This window comes from Macrotis lagotis, chromosome 1, assembly GCF_037893015.1.
Source record: "Macrotis lagotis isolate mMagLag1 chromosome 1, bilby.v1.9.chrom.fasta, whole genome shotgun sequence".
Taxonomy (NCBI): domain Eukaryota; kingdom Metazoa; phylum Chordata; class Mammalia; order Peramelemorphia; family Peramelidae; genus Macrotis; species Macrotis lagotis.
The window spans coordinates 475,010,537-475,037,631 of record NC_133658.1 but is presented as its reverse complement, the minus strand read 5'-3'; the positions used below and the strand labels follow the sequence as shown (position 1 = coordinate 475,037,631).

The 27,095-nt window shown below is 33.6% G+C and overlaps 1 protein-coding gene and 1 non-coding gene across 3 annotated transcripts in view; both read right to left on the bottom strand.

Annotated features, from left to right (window-relative positions):
* The window catches only part of DHRSX (dehydrogenase/reductase X-linked), a 394,657-nt gene that overhangs the window by 146,406 nt on the left and 221,156 nt on the right, over positions 1-27,095 (bottom strand). The window lies entirely within an intron of this gene.
* LOC141510353 (U6 spliceosomal RNA) lies at positions 11,690-11,796 on the bottom strand. Its single transcript, XR_012474850.1, has one exon. It is a non-coding gene; the product is annotated as a U6 spliceosomal RNA (small nuclear RNA).

Below are 27,095 nucleotides of genomic sequence, written 5' to 3'. Positions count from 1 at the left end.
ATGGGGTCAGTGGATTAGTATAGGCACAAAAGAAACAGTAGTAAATGGACAGTAATATACGGTTTTTAGTAGGACTGGGTGCTGTATTTTTGTCAAAATCTTTTTCAGCATCTATTGACATAATCATATAACTTCTCATAGGTACTTAACAGTTTATACTGTTATAATGGTTATACTAACCTACCCTGCATTCCTGGGATGAATCCTACTTCATCAAAATGTATTATCCTAGTGATAACTTATAAACATTTTGCCAAGAATTTATTTAAGATTTTTGCACCTATATTCATAAGGGAGATAGGTCTATGATTTTCTTTCTCTGTTTTAAATCTGCCTGTTTTAGGTATCAGTACCATATTTGTGTCATAGAAAAAGTTAAGCAGAGTTCCATCTTCACCTATTTTCCCAAAGACTTTATATAGAATTGGAACCAATGATTCCTTAAATGTTTGATGAAATTCATTTGTGAATCCTCTGTCCCTGGAACTGTTTTCTTAGAGAGTTCAATAATAGCTTGTTGAATTTCTTTTTCAGAGATAGGGTTATTTAGGTTTTTAATTTCCTGTTCATTTAATCGGGGCAACTTATATTTTTGTAAATATTCATCTATTTCACTTAGATTGTCAAATTTATAGGCATAGATTTGGACAAAATAATTCCAAAGTAGAACTTTAATTTCCTCCTCATTGCTGGTGAGTTCACCTTTTTCATCTATGATACTAGCAATTTGTCTTTCTTCTTTATTTTTTTAATCAAATTGACCAGAGTTTTCTTAATTTCATCATTTTTTTCATAAAACCAACTCTTTAATAATTCAATAGTTATTTTGCTTTCAATTTTATTAATTTTTCCTTTAATTTTTAGAATTTCTAATTTGGTATTTAATTGGAAATTTTTAATTTGTTTTTTTCTCTAATTTTTTAGTTGCATATTTAGTTCATTGATTTCCTCTTTCTCTAATTTATTCATTTCAGCATTTAAAAATATAATATATCCTGACAGCCGCCTTGAGTGAATCCCATAAGTTTTAGTATGTTTTTTCATTATTGTCATTATCTAGCATAAAATAATTAATTCCTTCTAAAATTTGTTGTTTGATCCACTCATTCTTTAAAATGACTTGGTTTCCAATAGTTTGGGGTCTATTTCTCCCTGCCCAATATTGCATATGACTTTTATTGCATTGTGGTCTGCAAAAGATGTGTTCACTATTTCTGCCTTTCTGCAGTTGACCATTACATTTTTATGCCCTAGAACATGGTCAGTTTGTGTATAAGTGCCATATGCTGAAGAGAAAAGGCTATATTCCTTTCTATCCCCATTCAATTTGTTTCATAAGTCTATCATATCTACTTTTTCTAACAATCTATTTACCTGCTTAACTTCCTTCTTGTTTATTTTATGATTAGATTTATCTAGATCTGAGAGTACTAGGTTAAGGTCTCCCACTAGTAGAGTTTTGCTGTCTATGTCTTCCTGTAGTTCTTTCAGCTTCTTCCCTAAGAATTTAGATGCTATCCCATTGGGTGCACGTATATTCAGTATTAAAATCACTTTATTGTCTATGGTACCTTTTAAGAGGATATGGTTTTCTTCCTTATCTCTGTTAAGGCTATCTATTTTTGCAGCTGCTTTGCCTTAGATAAGGATTGCTACCCCTGCTTTTTTTACTTGGGCTGAAGCAAAATATATTCTGCTCCAAACTTTTACCTTTACTCTATATGTATTTCTTTGCTTCAAATGAGTTTCTTGGAAGCAGCATATTGTAGGATTCTTGTTTTTTGATCCACTCTTCTATTTGCTTATGTTTTAAAGGAAACTCCATCCTATTCACATTCAAAGTTATAATTACTAATACTTTATTGCCCTCCATGCCATCTTCCCTCTGTCTGTATTTTTCTGCCTTTCCCCCCCTTTATCCATATTCTCCAGTATTTTTTTTGAATACCACTCCTTTCAGTGTTTGCCCACCTATATCCACCCCTCCCCTTTCTATCCCCTTTCCCTTTTTCCCTTCCCTTCCCTTCCTTCTGTTAGTTCCCCTTTTTCTCCCCCTCCCTGTTTCCCCTTTTTTATAGTTAACTGAGCATGTGTGTAAGTAAACTTTAAACCAAGTCTGATGAGAGGATGATTCAGGTGTTACTTATCTCCTCCCTTCTTCCCCTCTATTATCATAGGTCTTTTGTACATCTTAATGTAATGAGATTTACACCATTCAATCCCCTACCTCCTCCCATCTCCTTCCAGTCCCTCTTTTTGAGGAGGAGGTGTTTTTTTTCGATTTTAATTAAAGAATGTATTTTTTTGAGTTTTAAAATTCCCCCCCATCTTACTTCCCCCCCCAGAAAGCAATTTGTCAGTCTTTACATTGTTTCCATGTTGTACGTTGATCCAAATTGAGTGTAATGAGAGATTAATCATACCCTTTCGGAAGAAACATAAATTATGAGATAACAAGATCAGACAATAAGATATCAGTTTTTTTTTCTAAATTAAAGGGAACAGTCCTTGAACTTTGTTCAAACTCCACAGTTCTTTATCTGGATACAGAAGGTATTCTCCATTTCAGACATCCCAAAATTGTCCCTGATTGTTGCACCGATGGAATGAGCAAGTCCATGATGCCTGATCATCACCCCCATGTTGCTGTTAGAGTGTACAGTATTTTTCTGGTTCTGCCCACCTCACTCAGCATCAATTCAAGCAAATCCCTCCAGGCTTACCTGAATTCCCATTCCTCCTGGTATCTAATAGAAAAATAGTGTTCTATGATATACATATACCACATTTTGCTAAGCCATTTCCCAACTGAAGGACATTTACCTGATTTCCAATTCTTTGCCACCACAAACAGAGCTGCTATGAATATTTTTGTACAAGTGATGTTTTTACCCCTTTTCATCAACTCTTCAGCATATAGATCCAGTAGTGGTATTGGGGGATCAAAGGGTATGCATACTTCTGTTCCCTTTGGGCATAGATCCAAATTTCTCTCCAGAAATGTTGGATGAGTTCACAGCTGGAGCAGATGTTTTTAAATCATTCTCAGTCACAGAAAATTCTGAATATCCATCAATTCTAGATAAGTATATTCTATCGGAAAGAGTTACAATACTTGAGAGTTATTAGAGTCTTTTTCCCAGGGAGGGTTATAGCAAGTTTCATCTTATTGCATAGCAGTCTCATGGATAAAATCATGAATGTCGATCACTTATGGCTAGGTATATTCTCTGTTAAAGTTATAATTCTCAAGAATTATGAGAATATTTATCCCATGCTGGGAAATAGCCAGTTTCATCTTATTGGATCGCAGTTTGTTTTTTTTAACCCCCTTTTATTTTTACCTTTTCATGTGTCTCTTGAACCTCCTGTTTGATGTCCAAATTTTCTCTTTAGCTCTCTTTTTTCATCAGAAAATTTTGGAATTCTTCCATTTCATTAAATGTCTATCTTTTCCCCTGAAAAAGAAGGCTCAGCTTTGCTGGATAGTGGATTCTTTTCTTTTTTAGGTTTTTGCAAGGCAAATGGGGTTAAGTGGCTTGCCCAAGGCCACACAAGTAGGTAATTATGAAGTATCTGAGACCAGATTTGAACCCAGGTACTCCTGACTCCAGGGCCAGTGCTTTATCCACTGCACCACCTAGCCACCCCTGGATAGTGGATTCTTGGCTGCATTTCCAACCTCCCTTGCTCTTTGGAATATCTCATTCCAGGCCTTTTGATCACTTAATGTTGATGCAGCTAGGTCCTGCATAATCCTTACTGTGGCTCCTTGGTATTTAAATTTTTTCTTTCTGGCTGCTTGTAGGATTTTCTCTTTTATCTGATACTTTTGGAATTTGGCCACAGCATTCCTTGGTGGTTTCATTTTAAGATCTCTTTCTGGAGGGGATCGATGTATTCTTTCGATAACTATTTTGCCCTCTGGTTCCGTGATGTCAGGCTAATTTTCCATCACTAAATCCTGTAATATTAAGTCCAGGACTTTTTTTCTCTTCAATGTTTTCAGGAAGTCTAATAATTCTCAGGTTGACCCTCCTCAATCTATTCTCGAGGTCAGTGGTTTTGCTGATGAGGTATTTTACATTTTCTTCTATTTTCTTCTTTTTTTTGGTTTTGTTTAACAGGCTCTTGCTGTCTTATGAAGTCATTAGTTTCCACATAACTCCATTCTTATTTTTAGAGAGGAGTTTTCTTCATTTACCTTTTGCAACTCCTTTTCTAATTGTTCAATTCTATTTTTGAAACAGCTTTCCATTTGATCATTTGAGGTTTTGAGAGAATTATTTTCTTTTTGCATTTGCCCAGTTGAGGTTCTGATAGAGTTATTCTCACTTTGTATCTGTCCAATTGAGAATCTGAGAGAATCCTTCTCATTTTGTATTTGTCCAATTGTATTTTCCAACGATTTCTTTTCTTGTTGCAAGGTGTTAATGTTCTCTTGGGTTTCTTTTCCCAAATTTTCCAATTGATTTTTAAACTCCTTTCTTATTTCTTCAAGGAAGTCTTTCTGTGCTGTAGACCAGATCATATTCTCCTCAGAGGTTCTAGGTCTCTCTGAGTTAGGGTCTTTTCCTTAGAAGAATTTTTCTATGGATCCACCTTTCCACTGACATTTCTTCATTTTGCTAAGACCATGAGTTGGGGAGGAGCTGGTTCAATGAGGTCTGGTGTTGGGATTCCTAGAGGCTTTACCTACTGGCCAGTAGGGGGTGTTAGAGCACTTGCTCACTGAATGTAATTTCTCCAGCTATCCAGTAGAAGGTGCTGGTTGCTTCTCTGAAGTGTTTGTGACCTTGATAGAGGCCTTTTCCTTTGGTCTGGAGGGAGTGATTGAAACTGTTAAATACTTTTGTCTTCAATTAGTGGTGGGCTATACCCTGGGATGAGGTCATCACTTTCCCTATTGTTAGCTGAGATGGTTTCTACTGCTCACATACCTGTGCCTTGGGCAGAAGGTCTGTAATTGTGTTTGTTCTGGGAAGAGGTGTAGACTCAGAGTTCTTCTTGACCAGAGGAGCCTAGGGATGATGTCCATAGCTCTCCTGCACTGGAACTCTCCCCTCAAGTCTTGTTAACAAGCTCCAGAAGGTTAGCACCAACACCAATGCCTCTGCTCCCTAGTAGAGATTTCTGGAGACAAATCCTGAAGTAGCTGTTCTTTCTCCTGGCTTTTCTTTCTAGGTTTTGTTGATTGAATTTCTGTTAAGAGGTTTGTTTCATATCATATCATATATGGGGAAAGATCAGGAGATTTTAGAACTGTGTCTGTCTTCTCTCCGCCATCTTGGAAGCAAATTCTTCATAGTAACCAAATGCAAGTGTTATTGATGCAATTTTACAATAAGGAAATTAAGACTTATGAATGACACCAGAGTTAGTATATAGAGAAACTGAAACTGGAACCCAGAGCCCAGGCTAAGTATAGAGCTCTTTCCACTAAAGCATTATTTCTCCTATATCAAACATGAAAGCGTAATTATGATTAATTTGAATAATAGTTCACATATTTAAGCATCTCAAGGCATTTGCAAATAATGATAATCAGTGCACAGAAGATAATTAACTTGAAAATACTTGATAGAGAATTAAAATTCTAGTCCAGAGGCAACTTCATTTTATTTCATTTAGTTGAAGTAAAAGATAATCCGTTTTATGAGGATACATGTAAATCAAACTGTTTATGACCTACATAAATATGGATGGAAATCCAACTAAACTAGGTGACTTTTTCATTGTGATGGTATTTTTATATTTACCAAGACATAAAAGCATGAAAAGAATGTTCAAAGAAAATACCAGTATCTCAAATGTCTTAAAAATCAACATGAGATGTTTTCCCCATTAAGGGCAGATGGTCTGAATTTCTTCTTCAGAAGGTCAAAGAATGAACTGGCTACAAATACATGCATGATATGAGATAAGAACCAAATGTTCATATATTTATTATACATGGTAGTAAGTTAATGGATATCATAATCATTCAGATCAGATTTTGTCTTCAACAGATTTCAGAAACTTAAAAAAACAAATCTAAAGTTTTACTAAAATGTTTATATATATTCATATAAAAACATGTTTTTCATTTTTAAAATATATTATTAAGCTATATATTGCAATAATTTAATACCAACTCTCTATTTTGGCATTTGGTCATACATGTGCCTTTTTTCTCTTGTCTCTGCTACTGAAATATTTTTGAACCTAATCTCTATCATATAGAGGCACCTTAAGTTTATCACCTAAAGAGCAGAGGCATTCAGGGATGATGGTGGAGAAAGTCAGAATTTTTTTTATTATACTATGCATAATAGGAAGAAATCATTTTTAAAAGAAATTAACAGAGTGTAGGAATAAATGGACTATTGCTTAAAATAATTAGCAGTATCTATCTGAAACCATCAACAAGCAGTATATTCAATGGGAAGAGATCAGAGGTGAAACAAGCGTGCCCATTATCACCACTGCTATTCAATATTGTATTAGAAATGTTAGCATCAGCAATTAGAGAAGAAAAAGAAATTGAAGGAATTAAAATTGGAAGGAAAAGACAAAACTCTCACTCTTTGCAGATGACATGATGGTCTACCTAGAGAATCCCAAGAAATCATCCAAAAAACTACTGGAAACAATTAGCAATTTTAGCAAAGTTGCAGGTTATAAAATAAACCCTCATAAATCCTCAACTTTTCTATATATGTCTAGCAAGATACAGCAGGAAGAGCTAGAAAGAGAAATCCCATTCAAAGTAACTTCAGTCAATATAAAATACTTGGGAGTCTATTTGCCAAGACAGACTCAGAAACTTCTTGAAAACAATTATAAAACACTTCTCACACAAATTTAATCAGATTTAAATAACGGCAAATATTAACTGCTCATGGATAGGTAGAGCTAATATAATAAATATGACAATTCTACCAAAACTAAAATATCTGTTTAGTGCCCTACCAATCAAAATTCCAAAAAAATTACTTCAATGAGTTAGAAAAAATTGTAAGTAAATTCATATGGAGAAATAAAAAGTCAAGAATTGCCAGAAGCTTAATGAAAAAAAGTGCAAAAGAAGGTGGCTTAGCCCTAAAATTATATTATAAAGCATCAGTCATCAAAACTGTTTGGTATTGGCTAAGAAATAGAGTGGTGGACCAGTGGAATAGACTAGATGTAAAAGCAGGAGATGATTATAGTAATCTGCTGTTTGATAAACCCAAAGAGTCCAGCCATTGGGATAAAAACTCCCTCTTTGATAAAAACTGCTGGGATAACTGGAAGTTAGTATGGAAGAAACTTAGATTAGACCAACACCTCACACCCTTTACCAAGATAAGATCCAAATGGTTACAGGACATAGACATAAAAAACAATACTATAAGCAAATTAGAAGATCAAGGACTAGTTTACTTGTCAGATCTATGGAAAGGGGAGCAGTTTATGACTGAGAAAGAGTTGGAGAACATCACCAAAAACCAATTAGATTATTTCAATTACATTAAATAAAAAAGCTTTTGCACAGATAAAACCGATGTAAGCAGATCAAATGAAATGTAGTAAATTGGGAAACAATCTTTACAACTAATGATTCTGACAAAGGACTCATTTCTAAAATATACAGAGAACTGAGTCATATTTTTTAAAACAAAAAGCCATTCCCCAATTGGCAAATGGTTAAAGGATATGCAAAGGTAATTTACAGATGAGATCAAAGCAGTCCATAGCCATATGAAAAATGATCTAAATCATTAATTATTAGAGAAATGCAAATTAAAGCCGCTCTGAGGTACCACCTTACACCTCTCAGATTGGCCAATATGACCAGGAAGGATAATGATCATTGTTGGAAGGGTTGTGGGAAATCTGGGACACTATTACACTGTTGGTGGAGCTGTGAACTCATCCAACCCTTCTGGAGAGCTATTTGGAACTATGCCCAGAGGGCAACAAAAATGTGCATACCCTTTGACCTAGCAATGCCACTACTGGGTCTATACCCTGAAGAGATGAAGAAAAAGGGTGAAAGCATTACTTGTAAAAAATATTTATAGCAGCCCTGTTTGTGGTGGCAAAGAATTGGAAATCCAGTAAATGTCCTTCAATTGGGGAATGGCTTAGTAAACTGTGGTATATGTATGTTATGGAACACTATTGTACTATTAGAAACCAGGAGGGACAGGATTTCAGGGAAGCCTGGAAGGATTTGCATGAACTGATGCTGAGTGAGATGAGCAGAACCAGAAAAACACTGTACACCCTACCAGCAACATGGGGGTGATGATCAACCTTAAAGGATTCGCTGATTCCATCAGTGCAACAATCAGGAACAATTTTGGGCTGTCTGCAAAGGAGAGTGCCATTTGTATCCAGATAAGGAGCTGTGGAGTTTGAACAAAGTTCAAGACTATTCCCTTTAATTTAGAAAAAAACTGATATCTTATTGTCTGATCTTATTACCTTTTAGACTTCTCTTTTCTTCTTTAAGGATATGATTTTCTCTTTCATCATACCCAATTTGGATCAAGGTACAACATGGAAACAAAGTAAAGACTGACAGAGTGCTTTCTGTGGGGGGGGGAGGGAAGCAAGATTGGGGTGAAAATTGTAAAACTCAAATAATATCTTTAATAAAAATAAATTAAAAAAAGAAATTAACAGTTTGGCACAGAAATTAGAAAATTTCACTCAAACATGTGATTCTCTAAAAATGTAAATGCTTATTTTATTCCATAAATCAAAAATAAATAAATAAATAATTTATAACCTAAAGCATATAAATGCCTATAGGCCCACAGGGCCTATAGAATTGAATCCCTATAGCAAGGGCTATAGAGGCTTTTGGTCTCTTGCTCAGTTGATTCAAGTCTAGTACTTGCACAGATCAAGCCAGGTGAACAGCAATCCATGTGCTCTGGATCAGACAACTTGGAGAGCCTTAAAACTCACAGTTCCCCAGTTTGAGCTGTCCCTGTCCTGCTGGAATACCAACAGCAAGCAGTAACAGGAAAAGCTCAGACCTTTCCTTCAGAAGTATACCACAGTAGACAAAGCATTGACCTTGGATTCAAGAGGGCAAGAGTTTGAATCCAAGTTCAGATACTTACCACATACCAGCTGTGTGACTCTGGGCAAATCATTTAACCCTGATTGTCTCACATCCAGGGCCATCTCCACTTATCCTGATTTATATTTGGCCACTGATCCTAGATGACTCTGGAGGAGAAAGTGAGGCTGGTGACTTAGCACAGCCTCCCCCTCACTGAAATCCAATTCACATGCCTGTCATGACATCACCTCCCTGATATCCTGGTCTTTGAAAATGAAAGACAAGCACAAAAAGCCTGATGTCTGAAGTCTGAAGTCAGAAAGAAGACTGGAATAATGACAAAACAAACAAAAATAATCCTACCTCGAAAATTTATAAGGATAACAGGGACACTTAAAATACAGAAGGAAAAAAAGGTTTTAAAACATCTGGAAACAAATATATAAATAAAAATAGGGCTTGGGTATAAATCAAATTAGAATTCTCTGAAGAGAAGCAGCAGAAATTTTAAAAAGTATTTTAAAATGTGATTTCTTTTAAATAAACAAAATGTGAGTTAGAGAAAAATATTAGAAATGAAATAATGCTGTGGAGGAAATTAATTTAAAAAGGAATTAACAGCTTGACAAAGAAATTAGAAAATCTCATTCAAACACCAAACTCTCTAAAAATTAGAATTGAGCAAATATATGCTAAAAATTGAGCTTTATCAAAATGAAGTCCAAATACTGAAAAAATAGAAGAAAATATAAGGTTTCTCATGGGAAAAAAAATAACAGATCAAAATGAAAAAAGTGAGAATCCTTAGATAAATAACCAAAAAGAATAGCAAAGAAACCTGGACAAAAAATTATAAAAGAAAATTGCTCAGATCTGTTAGGAAATAAAAAGTATAAATAAAAAGGAAATATTGATCACCTCCTGAAAGAAATAAAAATAAAAATTCCCAGAAATTTTCTACTCAAAATCTACTACCAAAACAAACAAATACTGCAAGAAGTCAAAAAGAATTCAAATATTGAGAAATTACAACCAGGATCACACATAATTTAGGATCCTCCAATATGAAGGAATAGAGAATTTGGAATATGATATTCCAGAAAGTAAAATATATAGGCTTATAATCAAGAATAATCTTCCCCGGAAAACTGAATATATTCAGACTGGGAGAAAGTGGATTTTTAATAATATAAGGACTTCAAAGCATTTCTAATGAAATGATGAGCTGGTCAAAGAAAAAGTGCAAACATAGGTGAAAAAGAAAATATAAACATAAATGAACATTAGGGACTAAACAAGGATAAAATTGCTTACATTTTAATATGGGTAGAAAATAAATGTCTCCCCTCTGAATTATATCATCATTGAGGATCCTAGAAAGAGTCTTAATTAGACAGAATTTCTGGAATAGTTCCATATAGCTTGATAATCTTAAAAGAATGGGAAGAGAAAGAAATGCACTAGGGGAATAGGAAGTTAAAGAAAATTATGTTGCATAAACTATACATGTAGAAGTCAACAAAGAGGAAATACCGGGGGCCAGCAGATTGTTGAATTTCACTTCATTTGAATGGACCAAAAGAAGGAGGACCATGAATAACAAACTGAATACAAAAAAAATTTCACATTATAGGAAAATAGGAGAGTAAAGGAATAAGGGAAAGAAAGTAATTAAAAGGGGCATTAGATTAAGGGAGAGCTTAATTCTAAGCAAAACAAACTCCAAGGAAGTCCAAAAATAGTAGAATTATTTTTGAGATGGTAAAGAATGTAGATCTGAAGGGATGTCCATCAACTGGGGAATAGCTGAATTGGTGCAGTGGGTAGAACACTGACCTTGAAGTCAAGAGAACCTGAATTCAAATGCAACCTCAGGTACTTACTAGCTGTGTGACCTTGGGCAAGTCTGATTACCTTACATCCTGGGCATTCTGATTCATATCTGGACACTGGACCCAGATGTCTCCGCAGGAGAAAATAAGGCTAGTGACTTAATATAGCACCCTTCTCACTCAAATCCAATTCACATGCATGGTATGAAATCACCTTCCTGATGTCACAGTCTTCAAGAATGAAGGACAGGGGGTGGCTAGGTGGCAAAATGGATAAAGCACCAGCCCTGGAGTCAGGAGTACCTGGGTTCAAATCCGGTCTCAAGACGCTTAATAATTACCTAGCTGTGTGGCCTTGGGCAAGCCACTTAACCCTGTTTGCCTTGCAAAAATCTAAAAAAAAACAAAACAAAAACAAAGAATGAAGGATAACTATCATCAGGTGAATAAATTAAGATATATAAATGCAATAGTTTTAAAATTATTATTCTGTAAGAAATAATGAATATTCACATTCAATGTATATTTATATATGAATGTATATGTGTATAGATAGATATTGTTGCCTCTTTAAGAGTGTCAAAAAAGGGGCAGCTAGGTGGTGCAGTGGATAGAATATAGCCCCTGGAGTCAGAAGTACTTAAGTTCAAATCTGGCCTCAGACCCTCAATAATTGCCTAGCTATGTGACCTTGGCTAAGTCACTTAATGCCATTGCTTTAAAATAAATAAAATTAGAAAAAAATCTTTAAAAATTTAGTTTTTTTTTCAGTGCATTCTCAGCCCATGCTGCTTTATTGCTAAAAAAACAAAAACAAAAAAATATGGAATGCTTCACGAATTTGCGTGTCATCCTCGCACAGGGGCCATGCTAATCTTCTCTGTACCGTTCCAATTTTAGTACATGTGCTGCCGAAGCGAGCACTAAAAATTTATTTAAAAAAAGACTGTCAACCAAGCAAAAAATTTTAAACAAAGATTTCTTAAGATGACCTTTGTCTAGATCACAAGAAAGACCAGGGTGGATACAGGGTTCTGGGAATCATGTCTGTAGTTATGTCTAGTGAACCGGGAAGAGAGTCAAAGGTCATAAATCATGAAACCATATTAATATAATGCTTTCTTACTCTTTTGGGAGTCATAGAAAGCCTAGGCAATTATAAGGGAAGAAAATGATGACACTGACTTGTAGAACCCTTAACAAATTTATTCATAAACCTTTGGGGCTGAAAGGAATCTAAAAGATAATTCAGTCTAAACCCCCCTCTTTTTATAGATAAGGAAACTAAGATATAGCGAGACAAAATAACTTTTCCAGAATCACACAGTGGGGAAAAAAGTGACAATAATCCAGGTATTGGTTCCAAATTCTCTGTGTTTTCATTGTGCCACAATGCATCCACCTGCAGCCATCCTGAATTTCTATGAGGAAATCAAACAAATAGTATCAAAACCCTGACTTGAAAGAACTTGCCGCTAGCAAAGAGTATTACCCTGACAGAAATAAAAAATGTTGATCTTTTAAGAAGAATCTAGGAGGAAGATTCTGTATGAAAATGGATTTTAATATTGAATCATTTACTATATGCTGGTCAGGCATTTTTATAAAAATGAGTATTATCTTTGAATAAAAATGTTTATCTACAGTCATCCAATGATTAGTTTAACCTTTACTGAAGACAAAAACAAAAGAATTAAAGAACTCTAAAAAAGGGTAGAAATTGAAGATAAATTCATCCTCTACCAATAGCAGCATTCCACAGTATATCTTTGAATTCTTTTTTTTAAGGTTTTTGCAAGGCAAACAGGGTTAAGTGGCTTGCCCAAGGCCACACAGCTAGGTAATTATTAAGTGTCTGAGACCGGATTTGAACCCAGGTACCCCTGACTACAAGGCCAGTGCTTTATCCACTGTGCCACCTAGCTGCCCCATATCTTTGCATTCTTTCACATTTTTTCAACAGTTGTTCATTTTGATTTCAAGTCTGAAAAATTAGTAAGACATACTAGTCAAAAATTTCCCATATTGTAGAAAAAGTTATTTATCAATTAATCAATCAAAGTATGAATCAAACACCTATTGTGTGTAAAACATTGATATGTCCTACGGGTACAAAGAGTAAAATGAAAAAGGAATTTCGTTCTAATAAAGGAAAATAAAATATATACCAATGAGCACAAAATGTAGGCAAAGTCATTTTAGGAATCTGTAGTTTCTAGAAAGAAGGCAGGAAAAGCTTCAAAGGGAAGGTTGCCATTGAGTTGAAGGATGGAGCCAGAAATTCTAAGAGGTATGGGTGAAGAGCAAATGTAATCCAGGCACAGAAGACTCAGGACAGAATTTTTGAGCAGGGAAAACAAATTTGAGACCATTGTAATAATTCATGCAAGAGATGATTTTAAGAGATATTATTGGGTGGCTAGGTGGCACAGTGGATAAAGTACCGGGCCTGGAGTCAGGAGTACCTGGGTTCAAATGCTGTCTCAGACACTTAACAATTACCTAGCTGTGTGGCCTTGGGCAAGCCACTTAACCCCATTGCCTTGAAAAAAAAAACACCCTAAAAAAAAAGAGAGATTATGGATAAGAATTGAAAAGACTTATAGACTAACTGGAAATAGGAGTGGGGTGAGGGAGAGTGAAAAAAGTAGATGACTTTGAGGTTCTAAACATGAGTGGCTAGAATGAACAGTACTCTCAAAGGAAATAGGGAAGTTAGGAAGGAAAATAGTTTGGGATGGGGCAGATTTCTTCTCTTTTGGACATGTTAAGTTTGTAATGCATATGGGATATCAAATGGAAAATGTCACCAAGGCAATTAAGTGATAAACCTGAAGCTCACGAGAAAGATCAGAGTGAATATATGTTCTGAGAGTCCTGTCTATAGTAATGATGATTAAATCCTTGAGAGTTGAAACTTCCCCTGAGATATATAATATAGAGAAAGGGGAGAAAAGAGGGAAGGGGAGGCAAAGAGAAGGAAGGAAAGGAGAGGAGAGGGAAGGAGAGGAGAGGAGAAAGGAGAGAAGATAGAGTACTGGAGTACTATCACTATTAGGGAGCAAGATATAAATGATGATCCAACAAAGGAGAATGAGAAGAAATTTCCACACAGGTAATAGAAAAAACTAGGAGAACAGAGGTATATCCAGTAGGAAATGATGATTAAAAGTGGCAGATGAGAACACAAGCCAAAAAGGGACAAAGGCAATTAAGAAATCACCAGAATATTTGAAGTAGTTATCAGTCAGGTTATGAAATCAGAAGTCAGAAGGCAAAGAATTGAGAGGCATTTGAGAAGAGAGGAAGTATAGGTGGTAAATGTTTTAGGAGTTTGCCTGTGAGAGATCCTAAATCCTAAGTGTCATAGATAATAAGCTATAGCTATCATCCATAAAATCAATTATAAACACTGCTATTTGGTGTTCAAAGTCCTTCCTAAGGTCCAAACCACCCTCCAGTCTTCTGAACTTTGGTCATCCACATGCGATTCAGTAACACTGATCTTTGGGTTGTTCCTCATCCCATTCCTTCATCACTTAGAAGTCTCTCCTTTCTCTTCTAAGGCTTTCTTCAAGTTCCAGATAAAACCGTACTTTCTTCAAAAAGCCTTTCCTTATCTTCCTTAATACTAGTGTTTTACCCTCTGATGCTACCTCTCAGTTTATCTTGTTTGGACATAGCTGTTTTCATATAATCCACCCCCCCAAAAAAAGACTGAGAGCTCATTGAGAGAACTCCCCTTCCTCCTCCTCTTTTTCCTTTCTTATCCCACTCTCTGACACACCATAATAGTTTAATAAATGTCTGGCTGATATTTGAACATTTTACAATTTGTTTCAACCTGCTCAGTTTTTAACACATTCTTTCAATCTTGCCTCTAGCCCTTGATCTGGATTTTTTCTTCATTTGCTAACTTTCTTTCATTGAAACAGTATCTCCAATATGGCTTTTGAGCTTAGCACAGGAAAACTACTGATACTGAAAACCCATCTGTTGGTTGTGATGCCTGGAAGCCAACTTCTTGAGTTGCCATATGTTCCAGACACCCTAGACCCTGGGGATGCAGGAGGACTTGGTCATGTCAAGGATGATCCCAATACCAACCTTGGCTGACACAATTTGTTCTTTGCGTCTCTAAGTGAACTCATTGTGTGTCCTTGGAAACTGAACCAGCTACAAGAAAGGCATCAATGATTCCGCATCACACTGAGAAACTGTAAAGCTAGGACCTTTCTAGAGAAGCAGATCATCATATCTTCATAAGTCTGGCAGTTCTCAAGGGAAAAGAATGATGTTTTTGCCATCCCATTTATTCATGTTCCCCCTATTTTTCTTTTACCTTGAGGAAAGAATTGATCCTTTCCCCATCCCTACATCCCATGTTACTTCCATTTGGAAAGGGATTGTCTTCCACTCATCCCCTCCTTGCTGCAACTCATAAATATACAAGCTTCTGGCTAGGTTGTGAACTCCTTTGCACTTGGTATAGGAGTTCCACAGACATAGGCATGTTTCCATCCAGCTTTAATGCAAGACCCATGGATGTGTGTTTGTGTGTGTGTGTGTGTGTGTGTGTGTGTGTGTATGTGTGTGTGTGTGTGTAATACCAGTAAGCTTTAATCTTTTCTTTCTAGAAAACATACTAGATTTTCCCTGACCATTTTCTGATGACATGAAACCAATAGCATGACTTATCAACACAGTTGCCCAGTATGAAAACCAATAGTATGACTTATCAACACAGTTACCCAGTATGACTGGTTAAAGCCCCAAAGGAGTTAAGTTAAATGGTATATTTGTGGATGAAGCTTAATCACCTTGCTTTTCTTTAATCAAACTGAATTAAGCATCCAATGATATTATTTGTCTACCCAAAAAAGAAAGTGTCTTTATCTTTTTTAAACTTCATGCAACAAAATCATCTAGCAAATCTCTGACTTTAGATTTGTAATGAAATTTAATTTCTAGCTTCTTCACTGATAAAAGGGCTTGTTTGCCTCAAGAAATTACAAATATTCAGTGTACCTGAAACTACATTTTTTCCTTAAAGTTCTATCAGTTTTTTTCAATTTGGGAAATGTAATATATACTTTGCTCAAAAAATTGTTGATTTAAGGCTAGAAAGGACCTTATAAGATATCGAGTCTAATTTTATCATTTTTCAGATGAAGAGTCTGGGTCTCAGGAATGACTTGTCAATAGTAACACAGTATCAAATCTCAAAATAGAGGTCTTGAACACAAATACAAAGCTAGCATAATACATCCTACCATTCCATGCTGCCTTCTGTCAAAATGTTTACTGCCTTCAGCTGAAATTACCTTCATTTTTTTTAATATAACTCTATTTGTACATGTTCTCTCTCCTGTTAGAATGTAAGCTTGCTAATAGGCAAGGGTTATTTAACTTTTGCCCTTGCTATGTATGCATCATCAGAGTGTCTGACTACATTGTAATTGTTTAATAAATATTTGTCAGTGAAATCAATCAATCATGTGTTAAGTACCTAGTAGTTGCCTGGCACTGGGCTGACTTAAAAGCATACAGAATGAAATAATCCCAACTCACAAGAAACATATTCTAATAGGGGATGACCATCATTGATTACTATATAGTGAAAATTCACTTTGTATAGAATTTTCCTAGTCATGAGAAAAACTGACGGAAGTTAAATTAATATATTAAAAAGCTATATTTTTTTCTATCCTGCACAAATGGTAGCTTGCTGATAGTTGAGATAGATTCTAGCACTTTCATTTTAACAGACTTAGAAACAAAGGAAAAAATCATGTGGGAAGAATAGGAAAGCAAATATAGAACCCTTCCCTTACTTCCTCATTTATTGTGGTGATGGTTGTATAGCTAGTTCCCCCTAAATATAAACTGCAAGCAAAAGTTGAGTATCCCTGTCTTGTCTAATCTATAACACAAATTGTAAACAAATATGAAAGTAAATTTTTCTGACCTTCTGATCTCTTTCCCAATAAATAAAAGTCAAATGGTCACTCTCTATTACTCTCTCTGAAATGGCTATGTTGAAGGATGAGTAAGTAATCTTGGTACTAAAAGTTCTTGCTAAAGTCCAAAGGCAGTAAATATAGGCGATGGTGAAAATCAAAGAAATCATTCTCATGTTCCCAGAAAGTTGTTCAAGTAACACAACAAGATTTTATTTCTAAAGGTAGAAAATTTGACCTGAATAGGAATTATTGTTCTTGGAAAAACCTGCTCCATCCTAAAAAGGTTACATAGTGAGTCAGCTAGGTAGTATGGTAGATTGGACCTGAGAGTTGGGAAGACTCGATTTCAAATCCAGATTAAGGAACTAAAATAGCTGTGTCCTTGGCAAAGTTTCTTAACTTCTATCTGTCATGGTTTCCTTAATTGAAAAATTAGGGTAAAAATAGTATCTATCTTTCGTTTACATAATGATCAAAATAAAGAATATTTGTTAAGCATCTAATTCATCATTGAGCACTATATAAAGGTTACTATAATTATTGTTTTTAAGTTAAAAAGGAGCTAGTTCTTTTAAACAACCCTTTCTTAACATTTTGTGATATTTTTCACGACTGACACATGTGGATCATCCTGAATTAAGTAACATGATCTTAGTGTTTCTCATATATTGTCATTTTCTCAATGAACATTAACTTTCTCATTAATTTTATTTTTTAAAAAGACTGTAAAAAACAATGCTAACTTGTGTTTTTGTTATGATAGCTTGATTTGTGGAACATTTTTGTAATTGTTTAATAGAAAATAAGATGTTCTGTGATTTAATCTGGTAAGGTATAGCTGGAAAGCCATATTTTCTCCCCACTTTTAAAAGTATTTTTCCTATTAAATTTCCCAATTAAATTTCCAACTAAATTTCCAATTAAATTTTAACATTAATTTTTGTAAAATTTTGAGTTCCACATTTTTTTCCTTCTCTTCCTTCCCTCCTCCCTTCCTAAAAAAGCAAACTATCTGCTTTGGTGCTACATACAATCATTTAAAACAAAATTCCATATTAACCATGTTAGGAAAGTAGAATCAGAAAAAATAGGGAAAAGCAAACAAATAAACAAAAAAACCTTAAAAAAGTGAAAAATAGTATGCTTTGATCTGCATTCAGACTCCATAGTTCTTCCTCTGAAAGTGGATGGAATTTTCTATCATGTCTTTTTGAACTGTCTTTGATTACCATATTACTGAGAATAGATCATCCTAGAGGATCATCACTCAATTTTGCTGGTACTCACTCTGTACAGTGTTCTGGTTCTGCTCACTTCACACAGCATCAGTTCATATAAGTATTTCAAGGTTTTTTCTGAAAACTGCCAACTCATTATTTCTTAGAGCAAATAGTATGCCAATATATTCATATAACACAATTATTTCAGTCATTCTTCAAGAGATAGATATACCCTCAATTTCCACGTCTTTGCCTCTACAAAAATAAAGCCATGTTATTTTTAAGGACAATTATAGAATTATGAAATCCTCCCCATCTACTGCCTTTTGTTTGTCTCAGATACTCCAAACTAAAGAAGTTTGCTCATTGATCTATACCATTTAATTCCTTCATTTCTACAGTATCTTTGTTTATTGATTAGTAGGGATTATATTTTCATTTTAGTTTTTTAAAATGGTACATAAAAAGATGTCCTATATCATAGATTAGTTCCCAAACTTTTTTGAGTACAAGGAAACCTTTTATTTAACATCAAAAATTTTTGAATATCCTCAAGTGATAGTATTTTAATACACAATCCACACTTTCTGGAACAAAAGGAAAATCAAAATAACAATTTGGTACAGTATATATCCAGGGACACAACAAACAATAAACTCTTGTTTATTTACCTTGCCTTGAAATATCTTTGGGAAAATTAGGCATCATGCCAAGAAGAGATGTGATTTATTTCTTCTCTCCTTATTGCTATACATCCCTTTTTTTAGATACAGGCACAGAATTGCCTCTTCTCTTTCCACTATTCTTACAATGGTAACAATGTGATACTGAAATGTTGATGATTAAGTAGCTGTGGTAATGAATTGTTAAGGAAGATTCTGGAGTCTCTTTCCACAAAGATCTTTAAAACTAAGAGATTACTTTCTAGAAGAGACAGTTTATACTGATTCCTGTTTTAAGGTAAAAGCTAATGAATTTAGGATGTCCTCTAAGGTCCAGAAATTCTAGAATTTCAAATTAAATTTCCTTCTAATTATTACTAGGCCTGTAATTGAAGAATTTTCAGTTGTTAAGTAATTTTGACAAAAGTTATTAAACAATAATAAAGTGTCTATCAAACTTTATCTTATTAATTGTCCCAAAGCCTTCTGAAAGAGGTTGAAATCATGTTCCTTAACAAATAAAGGAACTGAGGTAGATGGTTGTGCCAAATAATTTTTCCACTGAACTAGGTCTTCTGACTTTAGATCTTGGATCTGTCTTCTATATTTATCTTTCAGTCAAACACTTAGGAGACAACCAAAGATGTAGATTAAAAATGTCAACAGCATGTCAACTGTTTCAAGGGTGAATAAAGCAAAGAAATCACAACCAAAACACTAGAAAACTATTATTGCCTTCATTTTTAAGGAAATCTAACTGTTTTTTCTTTCTAAGTTGGCCCAATAATCCCCAGGCAGAGAGATTCTAAGATAAAACTTATCTAGAGCTGATGGCAATGGAAAGAGTGGCAATTTGATAGAACAGCAAGAACACTGGATTTGAAGGGTTCTAACCCTGGTTCCAATTCTGTTTCTGTTACTATCCATTTCAACCGAGACAAGTTGTTCTTCTATATTTGTCTCTGTCTCTGTTTCTGTCAGTCTCTGTCTCTGACTCTATTTCTCTCACTCTCAGCCTTGACCTACAAGACAAGGACTACATGGTTTCTAAGTTCTTTCTGATAATACATTCTATAATTCAAATGATGAGAATAGTTATGACAAAATGGATTGGCTATATTCTTTCCCTGTTTGAAAATAGAGAAACGACAGGTTCAAGGACAGTATGAAGACACATCATTAGTTTTCCTCCCGTACAGAAATTGTTCACAGATGGAAATAGTTATTGATAACAATGTCAGGGGAGAAACTCATCGATGCATTTAGTAACTGAATTTATGTATTAATTCACCACGTATTTATGAATACCTAATCCATGGAACCTAGAACACTCTCCTAACTTCCCTGGCTTTTCTCTAGCCTCTGCTATAGAAGACTTTCTTAGCTTCCACTATAAGAAGACTTTTCCAGTGTCCCATAATGCTAGTGCCTTATCTTTGAAATTCCTTCAGTTTATCCTGCTGTTCGAATATAGTTCTGTGCATGTTGTCTTCCCCATTAAAATGTCAACTTCTTTAGGGTGAGGGCTGTTTCTGTCTATCTTTGCATCCCAATGATTAGCACAGAATCTAACTTTTATAAATTTATATATTTATAAATAAGGTCTTTATAAATTCTTTCTGATTTGACATGATAAGGGGATAAAAAGAAATATAATACAACCACTCAAGGGTTCTAAGAATTCCATATCTACTTAGAAAGTAGTCTGTGTTATTCTCTCTTCTAATGACACATATACCTGGGAATAGAAGTTCGGCTTTCTGGAAAGAATTATTTGACTCATTGTTATCAACAAAAATAATACTAAGAAATATAATGAGGAGAGTCAGGAGGAAGAAGCTTGAACAAGTGGTTATTTCTCACCTTCTTGTAGCTCAAGAGGGCAGGCATTTATTTACTCCAAAATATTTTTGTTCTTCAGGTTTGTCCAAAATTTCTGATTTAATTAATTTCAGGCTGGCTTATCCTAGATAGAATGTGATTGTTTTGAACTGCTTTTTTTTTTTTACTTTGTTTCACAAGTATAATAAATAAATAAAAACTCAAAGTACTCTGACAGACAGCATTAGTACTGTTATTCACACATCTAGTCATCATGTTTGGGGAACTGTAACAAGAGTTGATGAGCATCTTCCAAGTTGGAAAAAGGTTAAAAATTAAAAGTGGAAAAACAACACCTAGCTGGGTTCTACTGAAGGAAACATTAGTCCAATCTTATTTTTCTCACTATATAGCTATATTTTTGTCCTCGATTTGACAGATAGATATTGCACAGAATAATAACTTCTGAAGTAGTTTCTTAATCTTGTGTGCAAGTTTTCTTCATTTTCTGGCTCTCTCACTCTCTCTCTCTGTATAGATAGATAGATAGATAGATAGATAGATAGAGATATGGGTAGCACATGCTGTCAGATAAACTGTCATAGAAGGAAAGGTATTGTCAAATACCTTCCTTCCCTTTACATAGATTATTAAAATGTTTATGTATATAATCTAATTTAATCTTCATATCAATTCTGAAAGACAAAGTACCTACTATTATAAAGAAGTCATATCTCAGAGGAGTCAAGGGAATTACCTTAAGTCACACAGTCACTCATTGTGCCACTAAATAAAAGGTAAGTGTCTGAGGTTGAATCTTAACTCAGTTCAATAACATTCTAAAAATACTAGTGATAGTATTAGCCTAGGAGGCAGAGCAATGTAAAAACAAAAGCTCATTTTTTTAGGAGATTCTAATTTTCTGGTTCCATGAAAAATTAAATAATGCAAATATCTACTAATACATCCAGAAAATAAACCAATAATAAATTGAATGATTACTCAAAAATAGATTTTGAAAATACTCAAAAAATTTTTAAGCTTTATTGAAGGAAATTTGAGCCCAATCTTAACTTTTTCAGCATCTCAGAGAAGATGAATTTTAAGGGACCTCAGAAGCCAACTATATCAATCTATTTACAACTGATATTTCTCTCTTGAATATCTTTCCAGGTTATTTTCTTACTTTTCAGTTTTCCCTTACTTTACCTAGGGATGAAAAGGCTCCTCCCATTGATCTATTCAACTTTAGGGACTACTTTAGAGCCTAAATCTGCCTATGGATCCTAGATTTATTCTCTAAGAAAATATATTAAAATGTCCAATTCTTTTTACATATGATCTATCAAAATAATCAAAAATATTTAACTTATTTTCACTACATGCTAAAACATCTCCAGCTCATTTAGTATATGGACATACTTCATTTTCTGGCACATATGTCTTTCGCTAACCTCTCATTATGTTAATTGTCTTCCTTGGGATGCCCTTCAACTTCAATTGTCCTTCTTAAAGGACACAGCTACACATGTTATTCTAGATATGGTCTAGATTTGGAGTTGAGGTTAATGGTAATCTTGTACTTCCCTATTAATACTGTCTCTCAAGTAATCCAAGACTGCATTAGTCTTTCAAACTACTATATAATAGAATTGATGTATATCAGGCTTATAATCTACTAATACTCTCATGTCTTTTCTATTGTCTTTCTTTTTTCTTTTTTTGAAATTTTCATCCATTTATACCTACATAAGTTACAAAATTTTCTTCCACCCTTTCTTCCCACCCCCCTCCCCTCAGTAAGGAACAATCAGGTTAGCATTTTACATACATGTTTTGCAAAACATATTAGTAATTTTTGGCATGAGAAATTAGGATTAAGGGAAAGAGATACATAAGAGATAATTTTTTTAAAGTGTTCATCAGATTCAGTAGGGGTGTTTTTTTCTGTGTGTTTTGTTTTGTTTTGTTTTTCTTCCTCGGGTTGGGGATAATATAGAACATTACCAAACTAATACAGGTGTCCTAGCTCTCTAAACTGTCGAGAGGAGTTGTTTCCATCAAGGCTGTTCATCTCATAATGTTGTTGATGTGTACATTGTTCTCTTAACTCCTCATGTCTTTTCTAAATGACCTACTATTTAGTCACTCCACTCCCACTTTATACATATAAAAAATTAACTCAGGTATAGGGCTTTACATAGGTCCATATTAAATTTCATTTTAGAAGGTTTAGCATAATGTTCTAGAACACTAAGAACAATCAATAGATAAGCATTTATTAAGTACTTATTATGGACAAAGGATTGTATTAGGGTACTGGGGAGAGAGATCTTTTTGTTATTCACCAACTAGAATTGGTAACTTACTACCTACTTATTTATCTTTTGTTTCAATTTCAGATTTGCTATTTTTTATTCTGCCTATTTCAGTATCAATATCATTCTCTTTTGCAGAGCAAATGGAAACAATTTAAAGGTGTCATTCTACCTTCTATACGAACAACTCAATCAAACAGAGCAAAGGGGTCATTTTACTGCTTCAACTCTTCTCTTTTCATCAAGTTTTTTTTTAAATCTTCTTCTTTTTATTCTTACCAGACTACACTCATTTATGTTATAAAACTTTTCTTTGCTTTTAAATCAAAGTAGGTGGTTAGGAGTGAGGGGAGATTCACCTTATCAAGGTGACTAAATAGTCTAAGCAATGTGGATCAATTTAAAGCCTTTTTAAAATCATATTCTGAAGAGCAAGTATTTCATTAATGAGTCTAAAATTTAAGATAATTACAAGAAATTACTTAGCAACAAATTTAAAGTCTTTCTTAAGATGCTATATTGAACTAAGTGTCTATGATAATTTATAGTTAAATGTTAGCAGTAAGGAAATAGATTAACCATTGTTTATGGAGTTGTCACTATTTTGTTATGGGATGCTAGCAGTTAAAATTTTAATGCATCTTTCTTCATATAATAACATTTCTTATTAAAATATGAAAATAATAGTTTTTTATCAAAATATAAAATTTTATAAGCTAAAGGACAAATGTTCAATTTTATTTGTTGGATATATGTTAAATTAATATTTGAAAGTAGAATTTACTTACTTAAGTATTTATTTGTTAACTTTAATAACTGATATTAATTTTTCTGGCACATTAGAGCTATAAAGCTACAACTCAGAAATAGAATAGAAATGGGAATGAGGTAAGGGGTGAGGCAAGGAGAGAATTATTTCAGTACCACATCTTTATTTTACACACATGGAAATGTGGCTTAGGAAGGTAGAATAATATGTCCAGAGTCATGTGGTAAATTTACAGCAGAGCTAGTGCTAGAACTCAGATATCATGACCTTTCTTCTATACCATATCATCATTCATCAAAGCAATTCTTCCAAGGAATTCTCAGTCACAATGATATTGGTCATGGGAATGATAAGCTCTATTTGAACAACATATATACTTTCTAAGACTATACATATATATATATATATATATATATATATATATATATATATATATATGTTTCATTTTCATCTTTGGATCCCTAGAACCCAAAACAGTGCTTTTCATATAAAATACACTTAATTTTGTTTGATTTGTTGGCATTTTCCCCTCTAATCTACCTGAGACCAAAGTGACATTAGTTCAGTGAAAAAAAAGCCCTGAATTTGGAGTTAGAGGACTTATTTTTAAGAGAAAGTCATTTATTTAACTTGCCTCAGGTTACTCATGTGTAAAATGAGGGGGTTGGATTAATGATTTCTACACATTGTTCCTACTCCAAATCCAATAATCCTTTAAAAATTTTAAGTAATATTTAAAAACTGAGGTTCTTGCATTTATCACAGTGAAATGGTACAGTAGATAGAGCACAGAGGCTAAAGTAAAGAAGGCCTGGGTTCAAATCTCACCTCAGATACTTGCTAATATAAGACCTGGGGAATTAAGAGTTAGGCAAAAGATAAATAAAATCCAATTAATGAAAATAAGTCCTTGAAGATTAGAAGTGGGCAAATAAAAATTAATCACTATTTCAGACATTAAGAAATAATAAAACAAAGTCAAAAGACTGAAAAATAGAAGAAATATGAAATAGATAGGTAACAGTAAAAACAAATTGATCTGAAAAACACATAGTTAAAGTATTTTAAGAATCATTAGACCAAGAGAAAGCCATGAATGAAAAAGAGCCTAGATATCATTTTTAAGAAATCAGAAAACTGTCCAGATATTTTAAAACCAGAATATGTGATAGAAATTGAACATACCCTTCTGAAAGAAGCCACAAAATTAAAATTGTTATTATAACTAAAATCCAGAGCTCCCAGATTGAGGAAAATACAGCAACCAGAAAGAAAGAATTCACACACTGAGGAGCCACAATTAGAATTTAGGAACTACCACTATTAAAATTCAGAGAGTTTAGAACAGATATTACAGAAGGGAAAGGATCTAGGCATGCAAGCAAAAATAACTTACCTAGTAAAACTGAGCATTTGTTTATAGGAGATTGACCTTAAGAAAATAAAGAACTTCAAAGCACTCCTAATAAAAAGATCAGAGCTGAATAGAAAATATGACAGACAAATGTAGGAGTTAAGAGAAGTATTTAAAGATAAAGACATTTCTGTGAAACATATTTACAGATCAGTCATTTTCAGTATGAAGAATTAGGATTAAGGGAAAGAAATACATAAGAGATATATATTTTTAAAAGTAAATGTAGTGTTCATCAGATTCTGAAGGATTGTGTTTTGTTTTGTTTTTCTTCTTCTGGATGAGAATAGCATTGTTCATAAGTTGCCCTAGGTCTTTGAACTGCTGAGCAGTTGCATATATCAGGGCTGATCATCTCATAATGTTATTGTTAATATATACATTGTTCTCTTGGTTCAAAACCAAAAATTGACCTTAATAAAAGAGATAAGCAAAGAAACTACCGTTATTCCTTCCAAATCACGGGGGTTAGGAGCATAGAGTGGAAAATTCACATAAAATGTTTTGACTCTTCCTTTGCATCAGAGAAGAAGTCTGAATGTTTGCTTCTTTTACTTTTATGGGGTGTTTACAGTACTTTATTGTAAAATTTTGGTTGATATTTTACAATACTATACATAAATTCTGTGCATTTTTAAATTTCTAAATTTTTTCTGTGTTCTTAATTGGCCTTCATCCATTTTCTAAAACTTCCACAAACCTTCCAAAAAACTCCTCTCTAATTTCTTATGCCTAAGTGCAATATATTGAAACTGTGATGAGAGAAGTTGCAATGTGGAATGGTTAACTATACGTTTTGCTAAAAAAAAAGTACAGAGTGAATTAATATCAACACTAAACTTATATGAACCTAATGTCAAAGCCTCTAAAGTCTTCAAGGAAGGGTTAAATGAGTTACAGTAAGAATAGATAGTAAAATTGTAAAGATTTCAATTTATCCCCGGTCAGACCTTGATAAATTAAATCAAAAAATGAAAAAGAAAGAAATTAAGAAGCTGAATAGAGTTTTAGAAAAGTTTGATATGGCAAATATATAATAGGGATAGAAAGGACTATATCTATTTCTTTGCTGTGCATGGCACATTTACAAATATTGACAATGAATCAAGGCATAAAAACCTCAAAAACTAAGACAGATAAACAGAAATATTAAGTGCATCTTTTATCCACCATAATTGAAGACAAATTACATTCAAAACAGATCTTAGAAAAGGTAGATCAAAGATGATATTATAGGAAAAATCAATAATTTCATTAAATAATGACAATAATTATATATCAAAATGTTTGGGAAATAACAGGTAGCACTTTGTGGAAAACTAATATCTCTTAAATCTTTCATCAATAAAAGAGAAAAAGAATAGATTGATGAAATATTTGGTAAGGCAAAAAAAATGAAATAATGAATGGATTAAAATTTGCCAATTAAAAACTAAAATAGAAATCCTGACAGTTAAAGGAAAGTTTAACAAAACTGAAAAGAAAAAAACCCAACAAGAAATTTGATAACAAAAAGCAATGTTAGCTTTTAAATCTTTAGGCCATTAGCTAATTTTATTAGAAAACTAGAAAGTAGTCTGCCAGAAATTAAGATTAGATAAATATTTTATGTTTTATTACAATATGAATATGAAATCTTAATATTAAAATATACATTAAAATTAGATCATATATCTTTCAGAGTCATAAATAGAAAGTATATTCTTAACTATACATGGAATAGAGGCAATTGCCAAAGCTAAAGCAGACAAATTTTATTCCATGAAACTGAAAAGTTCCACAAAAATAAAATGAATACATTTAGAACCTCAAAACAAAAATATCAAAAAACAGTACAGTCCAAATTCACAGTTTCCAAGATTAAAAAAAAGAGTGCTGTAATCAGAAAGAAAGAATTAGTACTGAAGAGCTATTCAGGACCACACAAAATTTAGAAGTCAACGCTACAAAGAAGCAGAGAGTTTGGAACACAATATTTAGAATAGCAAAGGACAAAAACTTATAACCAAGAACAGCTTATACAGAAAAAAAACAAAAACAAACAAAAAACAAACAA